Raw genomic sequence first — 8,872 nt, 5'->3', positions numbered from 1 at the left:
GTAGGAAAGGGAAAGAGCAGGAAGGAGGAGGAGGAAGGGAGAGGAGAGACAGAGAGACAGACAGAAAAACAAAGAGAGACACAAAGAGAGAGAACATGTGCTCAAGGGCATATATTTTTTAACAGGTCTCGTCCCAAACTCCGAACAGTTTTCTGTAGTCTCTGGGAAGGCATAAGCAGTGTCCTTTTACTTGGCTTTTACCACTGCCATACAGTAAAGTCCCCAAGCAGCTAATGTTAACATTATCCTATACAATCCCACATATAAAAATGAAAATCACAATTATCACCAAATAAAAAATATTGCAGATTCAACAAAATAAACATTTTTACTAGTTTGCCAAATATTTCTGCTAGCTTAGCTTCGCAAGGCCTTCCTCAACCTAAAGGCAAAAGAACAAAGACAAAGAAAAATGGCTTCTGTCTGCAACAGAAACCTGATCCACACTGAACTTTCCAAACTACATGGAGCCCTCCCCACAGGGATTTGGGACCTGGAGTCAACATGGCAAAGCCCCATTCTCAAATGAGAAAACTGCCCTGGGAGGAAACTTCCATGGATTCCCTCAGTGTATAAAGTTATCCAAATGGGATTGATGAAATCCTAATAAAGCTGCCCCCAGCCCCAATATTTTAACTTCTTTATGGGCCTCACTGAACAGCAGGCATGTCCTGATTTGACCACACAATCTGGCTTTAACCACACCATAGGCCCCCAGGCGCAATATCCCAAATATGCCTCACTAGAACAGCAGGCACAAACATGTGATGGAATCCTAGCCACTGCCCCAGCCACTGCCCCTAGCTAGCCATTGGCCCTAGACTCAATATTCTAATTCCCGCATATTTCTCACAGAAACAGCAGGTATGTCCATACACTCAACCATAACCACATCCATCTAATCTCAGACAGCACCACAATAGCCAGCTAATCAGAAAGCAGCACCACCAGGATGCCTGAACAGGATGTGGACCCCAAAACAGTAGAAGGGACTTTCCCAAAGTAGGCGCCTGTGCGATAATAGCAAAGGCTGTCCTTTAGGTGAACTTATGACATAGAGAGGCTTATTATAATATCATTATCATACATACATGCCCCCCCACCAAAGGATTTTTCTGTATGCATTGTGGTGTAATCACATGTGCAATTCCACTGACGCTGGGACCCCTCCCTATTACCTAATCCCTTAACAAACCCCTCCTATAGTTTTAATATTCATATATTCTGTAATGATGTAATTGCATCTTTGCTCTATAAAAATCTGTCCTGTTTTCACTACGTGGCCGGATCCTTCTTGGAACTCAGCTTGCTTCTGAGAGGTGGAATTCTCAATAAATGCCTTTACTTGGGTTGGACATGGTTTGAGTCTGTAAATTCTTTCAATACAACCCCACAACACACTATGAAACCATAACAGAATCTGCACAAAAAGTGTCTCCAGACAGAGCACACCAATTCTCTAGGGGTTCTTCTAACATAGGTGATCCCCATAAAGGTCCAATTTCCTCTGTACCCTTATCCCAAAGGGCACCTGAAATTCCCCAATGGATTCTTGCCACTGCCAGGGCCAACCAAATGGAATTGCAAACTTGCCCATCAGGACAAGAAGTTGTGCCAAGTACAGTTGCCAAAGTGATTTTCCTTAAGTGCAAATCTGATCATATCACTCCTTTACTTAGACTCTGTAGGCTAACTATTGCTTCTAGGGTAGAAAATAAAGTTCTTCATAATGTGACCTCAAATTGTTCTAGCCTTTCTATGTATTACTTACCTTCCTGCACTCCAGGATTCTGCCAAACTGGCTTCTTCTCTGTTCCTTCTATCTCCTGACTACTTGATTTTGCATTGGCTGCACCCATACCAAATATGCAGTCCTTCCTCACTTCCACCTGACATAATCCCTTCCTTCAAGGAACAGCTCAAGAAGTACTTTCTCCATGAAGCCTTTTCTGATTGTCCTGTTAATGACTTTCCTCCCTCCCTTCTGAAATACTGTGTATTAAACTACCTTGTATTTATTTTGCATGTACCCTTTATATTTATTTTGTATATACCTACCTACAGTATGTGTATGTGGGCTCCCTGATAGAATGTAAGCTCCTTGAGAGTAGGGATTGTCTCATTCTTTTTATTTGTACCCCCAGGGCCTGGCATACAGTAGGCATCTAATAAGTGCTTGTTTATTGCTGACTGACAAGCTGAATTAATTTTTATCCTATAGGCAATTATTAACTGCTGAAATGGCCACTATCTCAGAATGTTCATATTCTTATTATATGAGTTCTTGATAATTTTAGAAGTGGTGTAGTGAAGCAACCTGAGTTCACAGAGAGATAGTAATACCTGCACTATTACCTAATCTAGTTGTGAAGAAATAGTTGGCCTTTGGTACTTAATATTTGCCAGATTTTATTTTGAGACTGACAGAATTGTGTAATACACAAATGTGTGCTGTTATTATAGAGAAGAGGAGCTCTAGGTGGTAGACCTGTTTTTGTTTGTTAAAGTCAACATGTACAAAACTGAACTCATTATCTTTCCCTCTGAATCCCCCCCCCATTATTGTAAGGAAAACACCATCCTCTTGGGTTTGCAACCTAGGTGTCATCCTTGTATTCTCACTATCTCTTACTTCCCCATATTTGATCTATTGCCAAGACCTGTGGATTTCACCTTTATAGCATCTCTCAAATACAATCCCCTTCTCTCTTCATATTGCCACCACCCTGGCATAGGCCCTCATCCCCTCATGCTTGGACTATTGCAATAGTCTGCTGATGGGTCTACTTTTTTCAATTCTCATCCCACTCCAGTGCACCCTTCATTCTGCCACCAAAGTGATTTTCCTAGAGCACAGGTCCAACCATATTTCTTCCCTAATCAATAAACTACACTGGTTCCCTATTACTCCAGGATCTACATTCAGAACCCTTCATAACCAAGTTCCCTCCTACCTTTCCAGTCTTCTTCCACCTTACTCCCCACCACATCACCTACTTTTTGATCCAGTGACACTGGCCTTCTTGCTATTCTACAAATGCGACACTCCATCTCTTGGATCTGAGAATTGTCTCTGCTTGCCCGCCTTGCCTTGAATACTCTCTCTCCTCATCTATGTCTACTGGCTTTCTTTAAATCCCAACTAAAATCCCACCTTCTACAGGAAGTCTTTCCCAATGCTTCTTAATTCTGGTGCCTTCTCTCTTTTAATTATTTCCTATTTACCCTGTATATAGCTTGTTTATACATATTTGTTTGCTTCTTGTCTCCCCCATTAGATTGTGATCTTCTTGAGGACCAGGACTAGTGATTCTCTCTCTCTCATTCCCAATACTAAGCACAGTTCCTGGCACACAGTAGGTACTTAATAAATGCTTCTTGTCTGACAGGTTAACTTCCATTCTTCCAATCATATGGGTTTGCAAGAGTCATCCTCAATGCCTCCTCAGCCCACCTTCTCATTAATGAGTCGGTGGTTTCTCTCAGTAACCAAAGATGACAAGCAAGACTTTGAGATGCCTTAAATTCACTCTGAAAGGGAATTCCCCTGACAAGTGAAAATCAACCTTGACTGGTGGACATTTAATGAGGTGGTGGGCTAAAAGTCTTCTGCTCCTCCTGCTGGGAGTGTGTTTTGATCATGAGACTCAGCCACCTCTAGCAATCTGAGTAACAGAAGCCATCTCTACCCAGACCACTCTGGTTGGTTTTTTCCTTCGTGAGCTGGGTTCCCCTAAACATAATATTCTTGTGGCTTTATTTTACCATCTTTTCCTATATCTTTCAGTTGTACAGTAACGTGGACATTGGGAGAGCAAGAGGTAGGGCAGTATAAGATTAATTCCCCATTACTCTGAGTAGGAACAGGAGCGTTTTTGTAGCTTAAGCCTTGGTTGTAGTGGACAACTCCCTTCTCTTGTAGTGGACAGAATTTACTTTTCCTTCAGAATTATCTGATACCATACTAGTTCACTTAGAAATATATAACTCTGCAAGATTATTTTTTCCCAGCTCACCTCCACTGTTTGTTGACTCCCTGAAAAGAGGGAAGTGAGTACAGTAAGGCTTGTTAGAGTTTATATCTTAAATTGGACTCATCCAGTTGTGATCTTAGGCTGCATTTATGAAAATGTTCACACTGTTCTCTCTCCTAATCAACCTACATCTGAGATTTTATGTTGAGGTTTGTTTGGATGCTGTTTTCTGAAGAGGAAGTTTATAAAGTAGAGCTTATGTGGGGAAGAGTGAGCAAAGAGGGGTGAAGGGACTGGAGATAACTAACCCTCACTAGTTTAAGGAACGGAGGATGTTTAGTTTGGAGAAGATTCAGTGGGGACTTGATCAAAGCTGTCTAAGTATTTAAAGGACTTTCATTTGGAAGAGGGATTAGATTTGTTCTGCTTGGCCAAAAGGGCAGAACTAGAAACAATAGGTAGAATTCAGTTAGTTGCAAGGGGAGGCAACCACCAACAAATATTAACCTTTAGAACTGTCTAAAGGTAGAGGGTCTGCCCAAAGGGTAACGAATTTCTCATCTCTGGAGGTTTTCAAAATAAGACTGGTTCTTTTACAGTGGAGGGAAAGTGGGGGAAGGTGAGAGGGAATGAGTCAATCTTATTCTCATCAGATTTGCCTTAAGGAAGGAATAACATACGCACTCAATTGGATATGGAAATCTATTTTACCCTACAGGAAAATTGGGGGGGGAGAAGAAGACAAGAGAGCAGGGGGATGATAGAGGGGAGGACAGATTGAGGGAGGGGGTAATCAGAAGCAAATACTTCTGAGGAGGGACAGGGTCAAAAGAGAGAATAGAATAAATGAGGTGGAGGGGTGGGATAGGATGAAGGGAAATATAGTTAGTTTTCCACAACATGACTACTATGGAAGTGTTTTGCATGACTACACATGTACAACCTGTATCGAGCTGCTTGCCTTCTCAATGAGGGTGGGTGGGGAGGGAGGAAGGGAGAAAATTTGGAACCCAAAGTTTTAAAAACAAATGTTAAAAATTGTTTTCACATGCAATTGGGAAATAAGATATACAGGCAATGGGGTATAGAAATCTATCCTGCCCTACAGGAAGGGGATAAGAGAAGGGGGAGGGGAGATAGAAGGGAGGGCAGATTAAGGGAAAGGGTATTCAGAATGCATGCTGTCTTGAGGTGGGGGGAGGGATGAGATGGGATAAAATTTGGAACTCAAAATCTTGTGGAAGTTGAAATGCTGAAATGTTGAAAACTAAAAATAAATAAATTGAGAAAAAAAAAACAACAACAAAAGTATCCTGGTTGACCATTCCCCATTGTAGAAAGGATTCTGGCTTACAGACTAGATGATCAATTCTGAGATTCTATGAATCATCAGTAAATATTCAAATGGTGATCTGAATAAATAGTTATTTGCCAGCCAATAGCTGGCTATACTCAAGTGTAGCCAAACCTTGCTAACTACTCTTAAAGGTACTTGCTAGTTTGTATGCATTAGTCATATTTTTGCTAATTATAACTGTCAGTGATCACTTTTCTGACCTGCTCATCTGTAGCTTGGCTGTATTATTCACTTTATTTCTGCCATGACAATAGCTTTAGAACCCAGCTAGGTTTTCTTGTCATCTTATTCACATTAGGGTAAATTCAGTTCACTGTGCTCTCCCCTTCTATTGCTAGTTTCCACAACTTCTCCCTTTATGTTAATTGATAAGGAAATAAGCCCCAAAGGGATGTACTTGATCAAGCTCCCTCAGGGAGTTTATGGCAACATCAGCATTAGAATGTAGGTCTCTTGACTTCCTGTTGAGTGCTTCTTCCATCACCCCACATAGATTAACACAGTGGAGACTCCAGTAAAGATCCTTCTTCACCTTCTCCCTGCCCTGCCCTGCAGCAGCTGTCCATTTCCAAGACCCCTAAAGGAAGAAGGGAGCCAAACCATAGGAATTAGGGGCTGTGAGAATGAGGAAAGGGAGATGAGCTGGGGTTACCCTTGCTTCCTGTTTCTTTAAATACTATCCTCAAAGACTTCTTTACATCACAGGACCCCCTCCCCTTTCCTAGCTCTTCTCCTTACTACCTGACAATGCCAGTTTCCTAATTTTCCCCAGAGCTGCCTTGAACTCAAAATTTTCCATTCTAATCAACCCACCTCCTGATCTGGTCCTAATGCATAGCAAAGGAATTCCTCTCTTCTACCTTTCAGATCTCCTATAGCTCCTAATAAGCTGCTATACACATCTGTACAACAGATTCCTGACAATGTGCTCTGAAGTCAATGTCTTTGAGGTTTTTATCCTTTTTAACCTACCTGTCACGTGACAATGAAAACAGTCCCTTTTGGGGGAAAGATTTATATATAGCCCTCAAGATCTATAAATTTTTTTTTATGACCTTGATTAAAGATTCCATACCAAGATCTTTGGACTTTAATCTGTGTACCACAACTGACCATCTAACAATTCCTTCGGTTCCTTAATACACTCACCATCAAGTTCTTTGCATTGATAAACATCTATTGGCAATATTACCAACAGAATCCAGCAGGATGAGATGGAAAGAGAAATTCCATTTAAATAACTGTAGACAGTATAAAATACTTGGGAGTCTACTTGCCAAGACACTCAGGAACTATATGAACACAATTACAAAGAAAAATTTTGTACAAAATCAGATCTGAATGCAGAAATATTAATTGCTCATGGGTAGGTCAAGCCAATTTAACAAAAATGACAATTCTACCTAAATTAATTTATTTATTCAGTACCACATCAAACTACCAAAGAATTATTTTATAGAGCAAGAAAAAAATAATAACAAAAGTAATCTGGAAGATTAAAAGGTCAAGAATATCAACGGAATCAATGAAAAAAAAAAGTGAAGGAAAGTGGCCTAGCAGTACCAGATTTCAAACTGTACTATAAAGCAATAATCATCAAAACAATCTGGTGTTGGATAAGAAATAGAGTATTTGATCAGTGGAATAGATTGGGTATACGATATATAGAAGTAAATCATCATGGTGATCTAGTGTTTGATAAACCTAAAGACCTAAGCTTTTGGGGCAAGAACTCACTGTTCAACAAAAACTGGAAAGCAGTCGGGAAGACACTAGGGACAGACTAACATCTAACACTATATAACAAAAAGGAGTGATATTAAAAGCAAATTAGGAGAGTATGGGAAAAAATATTTGTCTGATCTATGGATAAGGAAAAAGTTTATGACCAAACAAGAGATAGAGAGGATCACAGGAGGTAAAATGGATAATTTTGATCACATTAAATTAAAAAAGCTTTTGCACAAACAAAATCAATGCAGCCAAAATTAGAAGGAAGGCAGAAAACTGGGGGGAAATTTCTGTAACAAGTTTCTGATAAAGGTTTCATTTCTTAAGTATGTAAAGAACTGAGCGACATTTATAAAATGAAGAACTAGTCCCCAGCTGATAAATGGTCAAACGATATAAAAATTCAGCTTTCAGAAGAAATCAAACTAGTACATATTATATTAATATGTATTAATATATAATATATAACATATATATATTATAGTCACATGAAAAAATGCTCTAAATCACTATTAGAAAACTGCAAAGTAAAACAACTCTGAGATACCACCTCACACCTATCAAATTGGTTAATGTGACAGTAAAAGGAAAATGACAAATGCTGGAGGGGTTATGAAAAAATAGGGATACTAATGCACTGCTGGTGGAATTGTGAATTGATCCAACCATTCTGGAGAATAATTTGGAGCTTTGTATAAAATTCTGCATACCCTTGACCTAACATACTGTTAAGTGTGTATTCCAAAGAGATCAAAGAAAAAGGAGGACCCACATGTACAAATATATTTATAGCAGCTCTTTTTGTAGAAGCAGAGTTGGAAAATGAGGAGATACCCATCAACTGAGGAATGGCTGAACAAGCTATAGTATATGAATGTGATGGAATGCTATTGCATTGTAAGAAATGATGTAAGGGATGGTTTCAGAAAAACCAGGGAAGATCCATATGAATGGATACAAAGTGAAGTAAGCGGAACTAGGAGAACATTGTACATAGTAATAGCAATACTTTAATGATGACCAACTATGAAAGACTTAGCAACTCTGATCAATATCTGATCAATTCCATGACAAAAAATTCTATCCACTTCCTGAGAAAGAACTGATGAATTCTGAGTGAAGTATATTTTCACTTTCATTTTCTTGTCTTTTTTATTTTTGCAACATAGTTAATATGGAAATGTTTTGTATTACTTCATACATAAAATGGGTATCATATTGCTTACCTTTTCAATAGAGGGGCTACTGAGAGACAGAGAATTTGGAAATTAAAAAAAAAAGGATGTTAAAAAAAAAGCCCCATCTATTGGCATCCAATATAGCTGGCTTCAGACCTCAGTTAACAGCTTTATCCTGGACTTCTTCCCTATGAAAGGTCTTTGCCATAGCAGCTGTGCCTCCTCTCCTCTTCAAATAATGAAGTGGGCTTAGGGGACAAAATGGTGTGGAAAGAGTACTGGAACTGGGGTCAAGAGACCTGGGCTCAATTTATAGCTCTTATACTTACAAGCTATATAGGTAAGTCTCTTCCCAATTCAAAACATCTATCAATTTCCTCATCTGCAAAATGAGGTTAACATTACCTATCTCATAACAGTTATCGTAAAAAACAAAACACAAACCACCTTTAACTGCAATATAATGTGAATTCTCAGCAGGTGTGTTGTGGAGACTGCTTGAACTGATTCCAGGGAGCTGACTGTTCGTATAAATTAGCAAATGCTATGTGTCAAGACCTGATTTATTGTTTTGTCTAGACTTTAAAAAGTGTTAGAGAAAATATTAAAACTTGAAAAGTGTGTTGTCTATA

This window comes from Vombatus ursinus, unplaced genomic scaffold (assembly GCF_900497805.2).
Source record: "Vombatus ursinus unplaced genomic scaffold, bare-nosed wombat genome assembly UNPS02014173.1, whole genome shotgun sequence".
NCBI classification, from domain to species: domain Eukaryota; kingdom Metazoa; phylum Chordata; class Mammalia; order Diprotodontia; family Vombatidae; genus Vombatus; species Vombatus ursinus.
This window is presented reverse-complemented; position numbering follows the sequence as displayed.